The sequence below is a fragment of the Podarcis filfolensis genome (assembly GCF_964270895.1).
Source record: "Podarcis filfolensis genome assembly, chromosome: 3".
In the NCBI taxonomy this organism is placed as follows: Eukaryota; Metazoa; Chordata; class Lepidosauria; order Squamata; family Lacertidae; genus Podarcis; species Podarcis filfolensis.
In genome coordinates this window covers 50,209,888-50,224,503 of record NC_139606.1, presented here as the reverse complement: position 1 = coordinate 50,224,503, position 14,616 = coordinate 50,209,888, and positions in this window count along the sequence as shown.

Sequence of the window (14,616 nt, the reverse complement as noted above, 5' to 3'; positions counted from 1 at the left end):
CCCAGCCACTCTGGGCAGCTTCCAACAAATCAAATCACACTAAGACATCAAACATTAAAAACTTCCCTATAACATATATTTGCAAATGTATACGGCATAGTGGGAGACACTGAACATTACCAGGATCACAGTGGATGAAGAGGGGTGAGTTTAACCCAGGGGTCAGCAAACTTTTTCAGCAGGGGGCCGGTCCACTGTCCCTCAGACCTTGTGGGGGGCCGGACTATATTTTGAAGAATAAAAAAATGAACAAATTCCTATGCCCCACAAATAATCCAGAGATGCATTTTAAATAAAAGGACACATTCTACTCATGTAAAAACACGCTGATTTCCGGACTGTCCGTGGGCCGGATTTAGAACGCGATTGGGCTGGATACGGCCCCCGGGCCTTAATTTGCCTACCCATGGTTTAACCCTTCCCTTCCCTTCCGTGGAGGAGAAAGCTGTACAGATGTTTTGTCAGTTTTCCTGGAACGAATGTTATCCTGGAAAACTAAAATGTGATGGCAAAGCCACCCAAATCTTTTTAAGGGAAGGATCATAATAAGATGGTAAAACTCTGCTGTTTTAGCAGCTCCATGGCAGTAAGAGTGGTTCTAAGGAGCTGGGGCTTCTGCCCCCCACTGATTGACTAGAAAGGAATGGATGGGTATCCTCTCCCCAACCCGCTTTGGCCAATCAGGGCTAAAAGGGAACCACTAAAAGGAGGTGGGGGTGGGGCTCAGGGAGAGGTTTACATGAACTCTCACAAAGACTTCCCTCTTCTTTGGAGTAGCCTCCCCTTACACTTTGGAAAGTCTGCCCTTCAGGACTTTCATGTTCACATAGCTCTCTTTTTGCAAGTAATCCAAAGTCGCTCACAACCATTATTTAAAGTGAAACTCAAAACACCCTATAATTATTATAGCAGTCGGTCACATAAATATGCGAGATTACTAGCCTTGCTTAAAATGGAGATGGCCGCACGAGGCACTGTACAAACACATCGACAATGATCAGCAACACCTACATAGCAACTCTGGAGGCAGAATAGAGCAGGAGTTAATAGTGACTGGCAAACTGATAGGCAGGGTAACCCTATGGTTCCAGTATGCCAGGCGGCTGCTATGCTAGGGCTTCTATTGGCATAACATTGTTGCAATCCTATGTAGGCTGCTTCCACACTAGACGTTCAGTGTGGAATCACTATGCCTCCTTCAGTCGCATTTTGTCATGGGGTGGGGGTGGGGTATCATCATCCATTTGTAAGCCTCGTAGGTCTTCCAATTGCTTCTGTCTTTCTTATTACTGCAGCAAGTCCCGCTTTCTTGAGAAGATTGGAAGAACAGCACAATGCCCACAGGTGTAGCTACATTTTCATCTTGTTTTGATATGGACAGGTGAATCTGTCGCAACACAGTATGGGAACAACTGCATGCCCCCAGTTCTCCCCTCCCTTTAGACCTGTGAAAAACACACTGATAGCAAGGGGCTGTGTCATCATTGTGGGCAATGCATTCATTATATACATGTATACCGTGTTTCCCCGAAAGTAAGACATCCCCCGAAAATAAGACCTACTTCCAGTTTTGCCTCTCACTGTAATATAAGGCATCCCCCGAACATAAGGCCTCCCCGGAATACCGGTATGTGTACCGTATTCTTCTTCATGGAAAAATAAGACATCCCCTGAAAATAAGACCTAGCGCATCTTTGGGAACAAAAATTAATATAAAACACTGTCTTATTTTCGGGGAAACAGGGTATGTACAGGGGAAATGCCTGATGAGGGCTTTTATCAGAACCCCGTTTTCCGTTGTGTCTGAAGTAGAGCTTGGGGCACAACCCTTTGCTTCTCCGCTTAGTTCAATGGATGTATGTTAACTTAGACCACCTCTTCTGCAGAGTGAAGAGTCTGTTTAAGGCATACTCCTCCCCCATTACACCCCTCCTCCACCCTGCCACTCTCCAATTGAAAGCAAAGTCTCATGGACATAAGGCTTAGGCCTGCAACAGAAGCCAGCACAAAGGAACTGCTGCTACCCTGCCTGTGTGACATGGTGCTCTGCCAGTGTAAGATTAATGAAAGATGCCCGGGCTTTGGGCAGCAGTGGCTGGTGCCCATTGGGACTGGCAGGGTGGAAGACAGGTCAGCAGTAGGTGGAGCCAGAGCCAGTGATGAGCAGATGATCCAACAAATTCTAGTTCTGTCCCCATCTTCCTCCCTGTTGAGTTCTATAATGGCAACATTGAGACTAAGGTGGAGAAAGCTGAGAGCCAGGACCCTCTGGACTGGCTGTAAGTAGCAAGACAGGCAGAGCGGAGCTGGTAGGGCTGTACGCCATTTTCTCCAATAGACCAGTCTGCACCAACTGTGGGTGTAAAACACAGATAGGATCGCATTTTCAAAAGGTAACAGGAAGGTAATAGGAAAACTCCAAGCTGTTGACTTTTTGGCTGAGAGTAATTCTTTGCAAGTGAAAATGACAGGAATTCAACAGCAACAGCCGCAACAACAGATCTCTCGGGCTGCTCTTGGGCAGCATGTAGAAATACACACTGGAATCCTCCCAGTCATTTTAATGCCGGTGCAAAATGCTGAACTGTGTTATTTGGAACAACTAATAAGCCAGAACCCTGCCTTGAGGGGTTTATAATGCTAAAATAATACATAGACTGAGAGAACAAACCAGATGGGTGGAGCATGCAATGCTCAAAAGACAACAGAGCTTGCAAAGGATGCAAGAGATCATGAGATATACCCGTAGAGATATATCTTTACTAAGAAGTGGACTGAGATGCCCTCAGCTCTCCAGGTAGGGTGTGGCTGCAGCATTCCTGGGTCCTTCTTAGTTCCTATTGCAGCCCATATGCATTATGGCTGAAAGGGGAATGACACAACACTACAAGGCATTTTCGTCAGTTGCAATAACAACAGCTAAATGGGGCTCCAACATGATTAAAACAGGTGCCCACATTACTTTTTGAAATTTGAGAACAAAGTGTCAAATCTAATGGGCTTCTGGAAAGGCAAAAGGGAGAGAAGGCAACATGCAGGGATGTGACTGTATCAGTAAGCCTGGAGATTAATTTCCAAGAAACACCAGCCAGAGAAGAGGAAGCAGAAAGGTCACTGCCCAATCTAGGTTGCAATGAAGTGTGGTAATGCCTTAAGAGGAAAGGCCAGAAGCCTAAAACTGTACATGCATCTAGCTAGGTGCAACCTGTTCCAGATAACCTTGAGGATGGAATTCAACAGGGAAACAAGTAACACATGTTGACTCCCAGATTCCACAGTGAGTTTTCATGTACAGACTCATTGGCAAACTATTCTTAACTAGAAACTGTACATCATTTACCTGGAAAACACTGAGAAGTGATGATTATGATGACAACATTGACATATTTGAATTAGCTGGACTGGAGAAACTGCAACTCTTGTTTCTTCTAAGAATTAGCCTGTTACCTTGGAACCTGTGACCAGGAACTGAAATCTCCTTAGCACATTGTGTTCTGCCAATTCCCTGCCACCTTTTGGCATTCAAGATCCTCATAAGTCCAAGGCCACCAACAGTAGAGGAATATTCTGCAAACAGCACACTGTATTTTCTTTCTTTTTCTTTTTGATTCTTGTTCTGTAAGTTATTTTCTCTGGTTGTGGAAAACAATCAACAAATTTGATAAACTAAACTAAAGAATTGTGAATTATATAAGGTGAGCCCTGCTGGGTCAGTCCAGACCTTATGGTGAATGACAGGTAATAAATAAGAATAGTAATAGTAATAGTAGTAGCAGTAATAATAATAATAATAATAATAATAAGTGATACACTTTATGAACAGACCCTCTGTAGATGTCCATTATACAGTTGTACCTTAGAAGTTGAACAGAATCTGTTCCGGAAGTCCATTCGACTTCCAAAACATTCGAAAACCAAAGTGCGACTTCTGATTGGCTGCAGGAAGCTCCTGCAGCCAATCAGAAGCTGCAGAAGCCCCATTGGATGTTCGAGTTACAAAGAACGTTCGCAAACTGGAACACTCACTTCCGGGTTTGTGGTGTTCGGGAGCCAAAACAGCTAAGTACCAAAGTGTTTGGGATCCAAGGTACAGCTGTATATGTAAGTTATACATGTACAAATATGAAGCCATATGAAATATTAATGTATTTTGAATAAAATACAATTGATTATAGCAGTTATGTACCCATCATTATTATGTATTTGCTTGTTTGTTTGTTAAGTTTATAACTCATCTTCCACCAAAGTGCTGAAAGTGTCATGCATAGCTCTCTCCCCTTTCCCCCATATTTTATCCTCACAACAACCCTGCCAGGAAGATTAGGCACTGCTATTCTGCTTCACATTTATAACCTGCCCATCATTCCAAAAGGGTGTGCAGGGCAATCCACAATAAAATTCCATTAAAACAGCTTAAAACAGAACAAATGTAGAAGTGATTAAAGGCAACCCACAATCACCCAGTGAGCTGCATGGATGTGTGAGAATTTGAACAGGTCCTCATCCAACACTCTAACCACTACACTCCATTCACTCTCATAAATAAAAAATATATGCTGAACAGCTATGACAGATAAATAGTACCCTCAGTTAATGTGGGTTGTCAGGTTCCAATGGGACTCAAGCCTTGTCCAATAACTCACTTTGATCCCTACTGCTGTGGATTAATTTCCTTGGTAAGCATTCTTGTGTAGCTTTGCAGTTGCAAGCCTTTTATTCTGAGAACTCACAATCCGGAGCTACATGTTTTCTTGGGAAAGGTCTTCATCATTTATGTTTCTGGAGATTGAGGAGAGGTAGGTTAATAATAATAATAATAATAATAATAATAATAATAATAATAATAATTTATACCCCGCCCTCTCAAGCCAAGACTGGGCTCAGGGCGGCTAACAACCAATAATAAAAACAAATTGATTGAAATACAACTTAAAAAACAAGCTTAAAATACAACATTAAAACAATTAAAACATTAAAATGCAGCCTCATCACAGGAGGAGAAAGGAAAAAAGAAAGCGGGGGAGGGAATCAAATTGATTCTAAGCCAAAGGCCAGGCGGAACAACTCTGTCTTACAGGCCCTGCGGAAAGAAATCAGATCCCACAGGGCCCTGGTCTCATGAGACAGAGCATTCCACCAAGCCGGAGCCAGTGTTGAAAAGGCCCTGGCTCTGGTTGATGTGAAGCTACATTGCAGCAAGAGATAACCAGGACTATGTCATGTTCTCAAGAATTGATTAAAAACACCTCAAGCATTTTGGCGATGTTCAAAGCATCTCTTTCCCCCCTCTCCTCAGGACTCCCTTGCCTGCCCATTTGGGAATATAATGAGGTTATATTTATGAAGAGGAGGGTGAATATGAGCAAATATCTTCATCTAATTCTCAGGAGAGCACTCCGATACATTGAAAGTTTCAAAGAGTGGATGCTTCTTTATTGGTTTACTGAACTGAGAATATACCATTAGAATCATATTTGTAAAGTTTTTACTGATCTGACCCATGCTAAACTCACAGGACAAGAAGCAACGGCATTAAAAACACAACTCTGTTCAAGTTATAAAACTGAGGAAGGGGTGACCCTAGGATTTTTCTGATTAGAAGATCTCACCACTGGCTTGCTGCCAGGGCCTGAAACCAGTGAAAAAACTGTCAGCAGTGGATTCATACTCCACAGCTATCTATGGTACAACCTGAAGCTTGAAGTGAGCCTGTGCTGCTCATCTGGCAAAGCTCTCTCTGGCAAAGTGTGTCAGGTTAATGATACCTGCTGAAATATCCTCTTATACACAGCCAGGAGGAATCCTGTCCTCCCTTGAACCTGGCCACCCTACCAGTCAGTTATCCAAAATATACTCTATAATGTATACAATGCATAATTTAATATATATTTATGCCTTAGTGTGGGGTCATTTCCTCCTGAAATAAGTAGGCTGTGTAGCAATAATAGCTTGAGTTGATGCATAATATACCTCTAGTCCTGTTTTGAATATCTTCCTAAATTTATGCATACCATATTATTACATGTATGCAAGCGCCTATATGCATGTGCATACTTCTATCATAGAAATATCTGCTTCAAGAAGGAAATGAAGTATCCCTATCTGGAAAGACAGAGCTGCTTAATGTGATGAACAAGATGGAGGATTCTGTAGCCTGCTTTATGAAGTTGTTCATCACATTTCCATTTTCCAGTTATCTAGCAAGAAGAGAGCCAAAAGCTGCTGACGTGGCATAAGATCCCTAGGTCAAAAGTTACCAGTTCCTAGAGTGCTACAAATGGCTTCCAGCTAACCAAGTCTGTACAACCTGTGACTCAAGTTGTTTTCAGACATATGGCAATTCCTCCCAGGTTTCTTGTCTGTTGCATCTTTATTATTGAAACCAAGATTCACATAGGTGCTGATAACTAAAATAACTTTATCTAAAATAATATATGCCTCTTGCAGGATTTTTCCCAGGCTACAGGAGGCTTGGTTTCCTGAATACAACAATATGATATGACTATACTCTCTTTTAACTGTTTTTAATATTGTATTTTTAATTGCTGTAACCTGACCTGAAACCTTATGGTGAAGGGTGGATAAGAAATATAATAAAGAATAACAACCCACTAGTTAGGCAAAGGCAGAAAAAGGAGGTTTATTGAGTCCTTGGTGGGCTACCATAAATGGTGGGTAGGTTGTATTTCAGCATGGTCAGAAGTTGCATCATTGTGAATGAAACAGATATTTGAAGAATGCTTTGGGAAGGTAAACAAGTCCATCAAGCAAATTAGTATACCGAATGCTATGAAGTAAATGACTGCCTTGACCCGGAACAGAATGCCATTTATTCAGATGGCCATACATTAATTTATACCAGATTTGTGGGTGTGTAGCCAATTAAGAAGGGGCCGGCATGACCTGGCTGATTATACATGGCATGCCTGCAATCAAATCTGGCACCATGCCTGTGCACTTTGATCATCTCACTTTTCTCCTGGTGCCACACTGATGGAATTAGTGCAGGTGAGGGGATGGGCAAAGGCCAACTTATATCATCATCATGCATTAGTTCAAAATCTGCATTGCTAACAAACCACCATGCAAAATTACAGTTGTCTTGTTATGGTTAGTTCTTATATTAGGCCTCCCTGTATTGTTGCATGATTCCAGGGATAGGCTTTAAAGTGACCTCCAACTGTGGCTGAACTTTGACTATTCACAGTTATTTTTCAAAAATCATTAACACAGTAAAACAAATGCTACTCTTTCAATTTACTTCATTTACTTTTCTCTCTTGCTCTCACTCTCAATTGACTTGAACTGTTCTTAGAGTTGTCACCACACAGCCAGAGCTGATTGACTGTATGATATCATCCTTTCATTACATGAATCCTGATTAGCTGGCTTCACCCATGTGACAATCTAGACCTGCTAGTCATGAAGAAGCTCTCTCTTCCTCCATCCTAGTAACTTCCTTAAGCTTAGAGATGTAGGTTTCACTCTCTGTCCCCTTTCCAAAAGTGCTGGGATTGAACAATATTGGCAACATAAGTTCTTCTGATTCAAGCTAGACCTGTCAGTCACAATGAACCTCTTCTTCCATGCCATCTTCCCACTTTGGTGTTTTCTGTTCCTTACCCCACCATCCCACCATGGTAAGTTTAGAGGCATGACTTTATTTTTCAACAGATGCTTGTCTGCAGCATGATTTTGATGTCTCGGTCACCGAAATGCCACAAATTACTTTAGGAGTCTATAATGTGATGTGGCCACCTCATAGAAATCCTACTTCACCTGTGACCAGCCCCAGATACTTCACAAGGCATCCCACATCACCTCAGGTTTTGCCCAAATCTGATGCATGTTGAAATTACATGTTGAAATTACATCTGATGATGACTGCTTCAGACAATGACCTGTTTGTACACAGTGGATCACTATGAGATCTGCCACATTCATGTGGTTTTGGTTAAGCTGCCAATAGGAATCTTTCAGGCAGAAAAGAAACAAATCGAGATATGGTACTTGAATCCATGTGCAAACTACTGCATATATAGAGAGAGATAATTATATGGTGCTGGATAGCGTTCAAGCAGCCTCCTTGTTATTTTGTGAGGAATCCTAAGCTTTGTCTCACTTTACTCAACCCTACTGTATTACCAAGCTCCAGAATCAATCATATTTGGTGGAAAGGTGGGAAACAGATTTAACAAAGGAACCACAAATAAATAATAAGCATAGTTTTCTCATCCAAAATGACCCTAGGCTGAAATCCTAAACATGGGACTCTTTTCTGGGGGTACATGGCAAGGCTCAACTGCACATCATAGTGGAACTGGGCTCGCTTTTGAATTAGATTATTTTACTTTGAAACTAGCTCACCTTTGCCAAATTGAAACAAGTGCTTAGCCAGGGATACAAAGTTTATGCAAGCTTGGAATACATCTACCGGGGAGTAAATCTCATTGAATTCACTGGGACTTCTGAGCAGACATGTCTGGAATTAGGTGTTACAAAATGAATTGCCAAAAGTAGCATTGCGATTACACCATGATTATGTCTGGCAATTTAAAAATACAAAACAATGAATTTCAGCTGTCAGACTGGGCTTATAAAACCTGGCACAGGTAAGCACTTTTGTCTGATACTGAAATTGTGAAACACTTAAGTAGCTGTCTATCCTGCTCACCAAAGAGCTAATTTGAGGTTATGTCGTATAAAAGTAGGAACAAGAGACCAAAGATTCCAGAACAGGAAAGTCAAATGATGTGGAAAGTTAATTATATAACTTGCAGTTTCATAGCTTGGATTGTGCTGGGTGGGAAATGGTTGTTTATGATTTATATGCTGCACTAGCAAGACTTTAGCTGAATCTTTTATTTTCTATTCTGCTACTCCCTTGTATTCCCTTGGGAAAGAAAAAAAGCCACCAGTTCCCAAACAATGGCTTTGGAAATCACAGTACACCATCAAGTACCATTATTTCCCAGGGACATTTGTGGTCCATTTTCAAGGTGCACAGCAGCACTGCACCCTAAAATGATAAGTAACAGTCATTTAATCAGAAAAGAATATACATACAGGAAAAAATATACAATATAACATTTTATATTGCTGAAGTAAAGGAAGTATATAAAATAAACTATAAAAATAAAAATAAACAATATAGAGACACTATCTCTTCCCCCAAATCATTCAGCTTTCTTCTTCCCCTCTGAAAGTTCCCAAAAGTTCCCAAAAATTGGGCAGGATGTTGATTTTTTTGTGGGGTGGGGAGGAGAGATGATGTCATTTAAGAGGGATTTACTTAGAGAAGATTTGAGCTTTAATGATGAATAGGATAACTGATCGGCAGCAGGATCTGGGTAGAATATCAACGGATATAAAATAGTTGCAGAACTGATCTGGTTATTAATCTGGTGATCTGAAGAATGTACCATATTTTTCGCTCTATAAGACGCACCAGACCACAAGACGCTCCTAGTTTTTGGAGGAGGAAAACAAGAAAAAAATTATTCTGAATCTCAGAAGCCAGAACAGCAAGAGGGATCTCTGTGCAGTGAAAACAGCAATTCCTCTTGCTGTTCTGGCTTCTGGGATAGCTGCGCAGCTTGCATTCACTCCATAAGACGCACACACATTTCCCCTTACTTTTTAGGAGGGAAAAAGTGAGTCTTATAGAGCAACAAATACGGTATATGGTGTGATCTGTGTGGGTAATTAAGTAGATTTATTGAATGGAGAATTATTTTTAGGAGAAATTAATTGGATTGCATTCTGTAAAAATTTAAATTCTGGTAATTATTTCTGCATTTGCATATAAATTAACATTTGCGAATTTGTGTCATAGTTTTCCTGTGATGCACCTAGCCAATCCCAAAGCCCATGGGCCTTGAAAAATGTGGTGAATATTTCCCCACTTGTTTTCTCCCAAATTTGCGCCCTACATTGTCATATTGCAGATAATGGTATCTGGTGCAAAATGGTTTCGGGGGAAGGTTGATAAAGGCAGTAAAGACGTGATTGCATGCATGAAAGCATATTTAGCACATTTCACATCACACTGAAGTCAATATTCATCAGAGAGAAAACAACAGAGGAAGGCAAGGCAGGTTCCGCTGGGCTTGGGAAGAAATAAACTAGAGCTTTTTCCACGCAGGCCAAGTAAAAGCAGATCCAGGAAAGGTAAGTCTCTCTCAGGAGGTCAGGACCCTGGTCAGCTCTCAGTGGGCCCTCTTGGCTGAGTTATGAAGGATATTATCTCAGACAAGAACTGAAAGCATCTGAAGCCTTGAGAGATTAGTTGTAGTGATTTGAAGAACCCTTGCCTGATTCTGCAGGTACTGATTCCTACACAGTGGAGGGGATAGGGATCTTACTGGGATTATATCTTCTGAGTCTGTAGAAGGCCAGATAATTTTGTCCCTACATTGGGAGGAACCAGGGGAAGGTGTTTTGAAAGTGTTTCTTACCTTCAGTATTTCCTCTAGGTCTGCACCTTTCTCAGGTTAGTGTGAGGGGGCAGCTTTGGAAGTTACAGTATATCCAAAATAAACAGGCAAGGTTTCCTGGTTGCACCTGGTGAATCATTCTTTACTACTAAATCCACCATCTAATTGGGAGAGAAAAGAGCCACAGCTCCTTCTCCATGTATGCCCTGCTCCTTTTCCTTGTCCCACCCTCTCCACCTACTGTAGTGATCAGACCTTCTGGTATGTTGCCCAGGAAGTGATCAAAAATGCAGATGAAAGGATTGGTGGGGAATGCTTTGCTTCCTGCTTCATTGGTGTACTTAAAGGCAACAAGTAAATCTCTGGATTGCAACCTGACAACCCTGCAATGATTTTATGTAATGCCCCAGGACCAATCCCTTTGAATATTAAAAAAAATAACTGTGTGTAGGAGAGGAGGAATGAGGGGGTGGGGTGTCCCTTTACAAACTGAAGGTTCAGTATTATTGTCATTAGCTCAAATGCACCAAAGCCAGGTGTCCCCCATTCTATTTTTGTGCATCTGATTATTCCTGCCTCAGAATATAGAATGGGGGACACCTGGCTTGACAGCAGAATATGTGAAAAAATCTGGGGGTCTTAGTAGACCACAAGCTTAACATGAGTCAACAGTGTGTTGCAGCAGCAGCAAAAAATGCTAGTGCAATTCTAGACTGTATCAACAGCAGTATAGTGTCCAGATCAAGGGAAGTAATAGTACCACTCTATTCTGCCTGGGTGGGGTGTTAGGGGAGAGGTACTACCTTTTGTGGGTATCAAAAGGGCTGTCATGTGGAAGATGGAGCAAGCTTGTTTTCTCTTTCTCTGGAGGGTAGGGCCCAAATCAATGGATTCAAATTACAAGAAAGGAGATTCCAACCAAACATTAGAAATTACCTTTTGATGGTAAGAGCTGTTCCTCCGTGGAATGGACTGCTTGGAAGGTCATGGACTATCCTTGACTGGAGGTTTTTAAACAGAGGTTGGGTAGCCCAGCTGTGGTTCCTGCATCTCAGGGGGTTAGACTAGAGACCCTTTGCATCCTTTCCAACTCTACAACTCTATGACTCAATGCAAAAAAGAAAAGAAAAAAACCACCATCAAACGAACTGTGCAACAGTAACTTCTAGAGCGTTTGCTTTCTTAAACAAATAGAAGCAGGAAATATCTATTGCATTTCATTCCTGCTTCATCTAAAGCAGGGACGCAACGGGGATTCATTGCACATGCGCACGCACACCACCTACTAGTTTTGCAGAAGCCTCATTGAAATGAGTGGAGGATGCAGTGAAACAAGGGCAATGACTGTATTGGATGAGACACCCTAACAAAAGCCTTTCCCTCCTTTCCTGTGTCGTCTTTCACCGCCTCCTCTAAACTGTCTTTCGTGTGGCAGCCAAGCCCTTCCTCCTACAGAATAAGTTCACAAATACTTACATCACCCTGACTATTTTCTCCTGATTTCCTAAAGGAAATATTGCTGCACTTGGTACACTGTAATTTCAGGTAATAATTGGGTATGTGACCCCATTTCCTGTATGCATATTTCCTAATCCCCAAGAGATCCAGTTTTCTATTGTGTTCCATGTTAATGGGAGAAAGTACTTTGGATGTTGATATCAACTTGGAAGGAGCATATTAACCTCTCTGGCAGATTCTGATTTAATGCTTTGAGTTGGGGGTGGAGGGAACAGATGAGAAAAGTCTGCAACGATTGTTCAAGCTCTCCTGCAGACATTGACTTGTTTACACAGTAGCTTTATAGGCATGTCTGGTTGGCTACATGAATAAGTATGGTTGCAACAGAGCCAAGGGTCTTTTCCAGATTATAATTTTCTTGCACAGCAAAGGCTTTGATATTGCTCACATGTCATCTCTCCAGGTAGCGTTTCTTTTCTGATTCACCCTGGATCACAAAAGGGCAATATGTTACTGCCAAGAAAATGATTCCTATCCCACAGGCAAGCACTCTTATTATTATAGTTTCTAAGCTGTCCCTTAAGAATATCCTCCATGAAAAACACCTCTTCTTTCAGTGTTTGTGTGTGTTACTGAGGGGAGAGGGATCTGTGAACAGAGACAAAAGTGCTTACCTATTAAGAGAGATGTCAGAGAACATTGCCCTCACTCTGATTTGGCTTTTTAATGTCACAATATAGCCAAATCAAATTAATTATATTGCATTATGAAATAATAATCCTAGCTATGTGATCCTTTCTTGCATAGGATGAAATCCTCTGGAAGAACGCTAGTTTAAAAATAGTACCAAAGTAGCTGTGGAGAAAGGCAATGAATTAGATTAAGGAGAAGTTGTGTGTGGCTTTTGAATGATATTTTGAGGGCTACAAAACTCATATTTTGCGCTGAACATGCTCATGCCTCCCACAGAATTTTTACATCCCCAATCATTTTTAATGTGATCAGTATGATGGTGGTTGCCAAAGTGTTGAAAGCACTTGCCACAGATATTAGGTCACAGACATAACTCTCATCTTTTCTGCCTACACAGTCTTGTGGTCATTTTGAGGACTTTTGGATATGAGCTGCTGTTCCAAGTATGCAGCTCTCTCAAACCAGACCTAGGTTGCCTCCTCACTTGAGCCTTTAATGTTGCTGCGTTATTATTTCTTTGTAGTTAGTTGGAGGCACACTGAAAATGGTGGTTCCTTACCTGTCTTTACCTGTTGACTTCTATACTGTTACTTTTTACACAGAACTAAAAGGGTATCTTCCAATGCTAACTGAAAGTCTCACATTTGCCGGCACATCCTGGTTTATTTCCTTTGATTCAGGTGAGGATTAAGATGTATTATTACATATAGATGTATTATAGATGTAATTATTATTACATCTATATCCCATCTTTTATATCCTCCAAGTAACCCAAGGTGGCATAGGTGGTTCTTCCCCTCCCCATTTTATCTTCACAAAAATCCTGGGAGGTACACTTGGCTGAGAGATATCGTGATTGGCCCAATGATATCCAGTGAGCTTTATGGCTGAATGGGGATTTGAACCCTGGTCTCCCAGGCCCTAGTCCAGCACTCTAACCCCTATACCGCACTGGCTCTATGGGCATTGCACATCACTTCCTTTGCACTGTTTTTCATTGTCAATGCACCCTTGTGGCTGAACACATGTAGAGTGTTGACAGGTTCACCCACAGGTGTACCAGCCCTCCAGCAGTGTGACAGAAAATGTTGCACAGCTAACATACCATATTGTTGCTTTCAAAAGGAAACAAGACAGTACAGATGATATTTGGCAGACATTTAATTGTAGAGCAAAGACTGGAGTTAACAGTGCAAGATAAGTCAAGTGACGCTCTGTTAGTTACCAACTCCTCCAGTGTTTGCCTGGAGGTAACAATGCGCTCACTGTTACTAATAAACCTAATTACTCCCACTACAAGAGAAATTAGTCAGGGGGAAAGATCCAGCATGTGTAAACAGGATGATTAGCTGTTGGTTTCACTTTCGCAAAGACTCTTCATTCTGGCTAAAAAGGCCTAACTTTTGCAAGGTGACAGGTTTGCAACTAGCAAGGCAGGGATGTAGTTATAATTCAGTCCTTCTAGTTTCAAGTGCTATATGTTAAGTTGTGGGCGAACATGTCAGATGACACAGCGATTCTATAAACAGCTCTTCTTTATTCAGATGCCAGAACAGAACTAGGCTGAGGAGCTCAGTCAGCCTGCTTATATAGAGCTCCAGAACAATGCAACTGTTGCCATTTTCTAAAACTATCCAATCACTGAACATCACTTTTCGATCCTTCATTTGCATACAAAACTATCCAATCACTGAACGTCACTTTTCGATCCTTCATTTGCATAACTATCTACAGTATCCCCCTGCTGGCCCAGGGTGAGAACTTCAGTACATAACACTATATTTGGGTTACTATGAGGCTGATACATTACACAAAGGTGCATACGGATGCTTCCTAGTTCTCTCTTTTGTACACTGGGCTTCCATAACCTCCAACAGGTCCAGGCAAAAAAACGGGCCACACACCTTCTGGGCTGTGCTCCCAGGAAAGTCAAGTGATCCACATGAGCCCAAAACCTTGCTTTTGGGGGCACCATACTTTTGAGAGCACAGCCTCCCCAAGCGGGATGTCCTGTTTTTATCAAAACAGT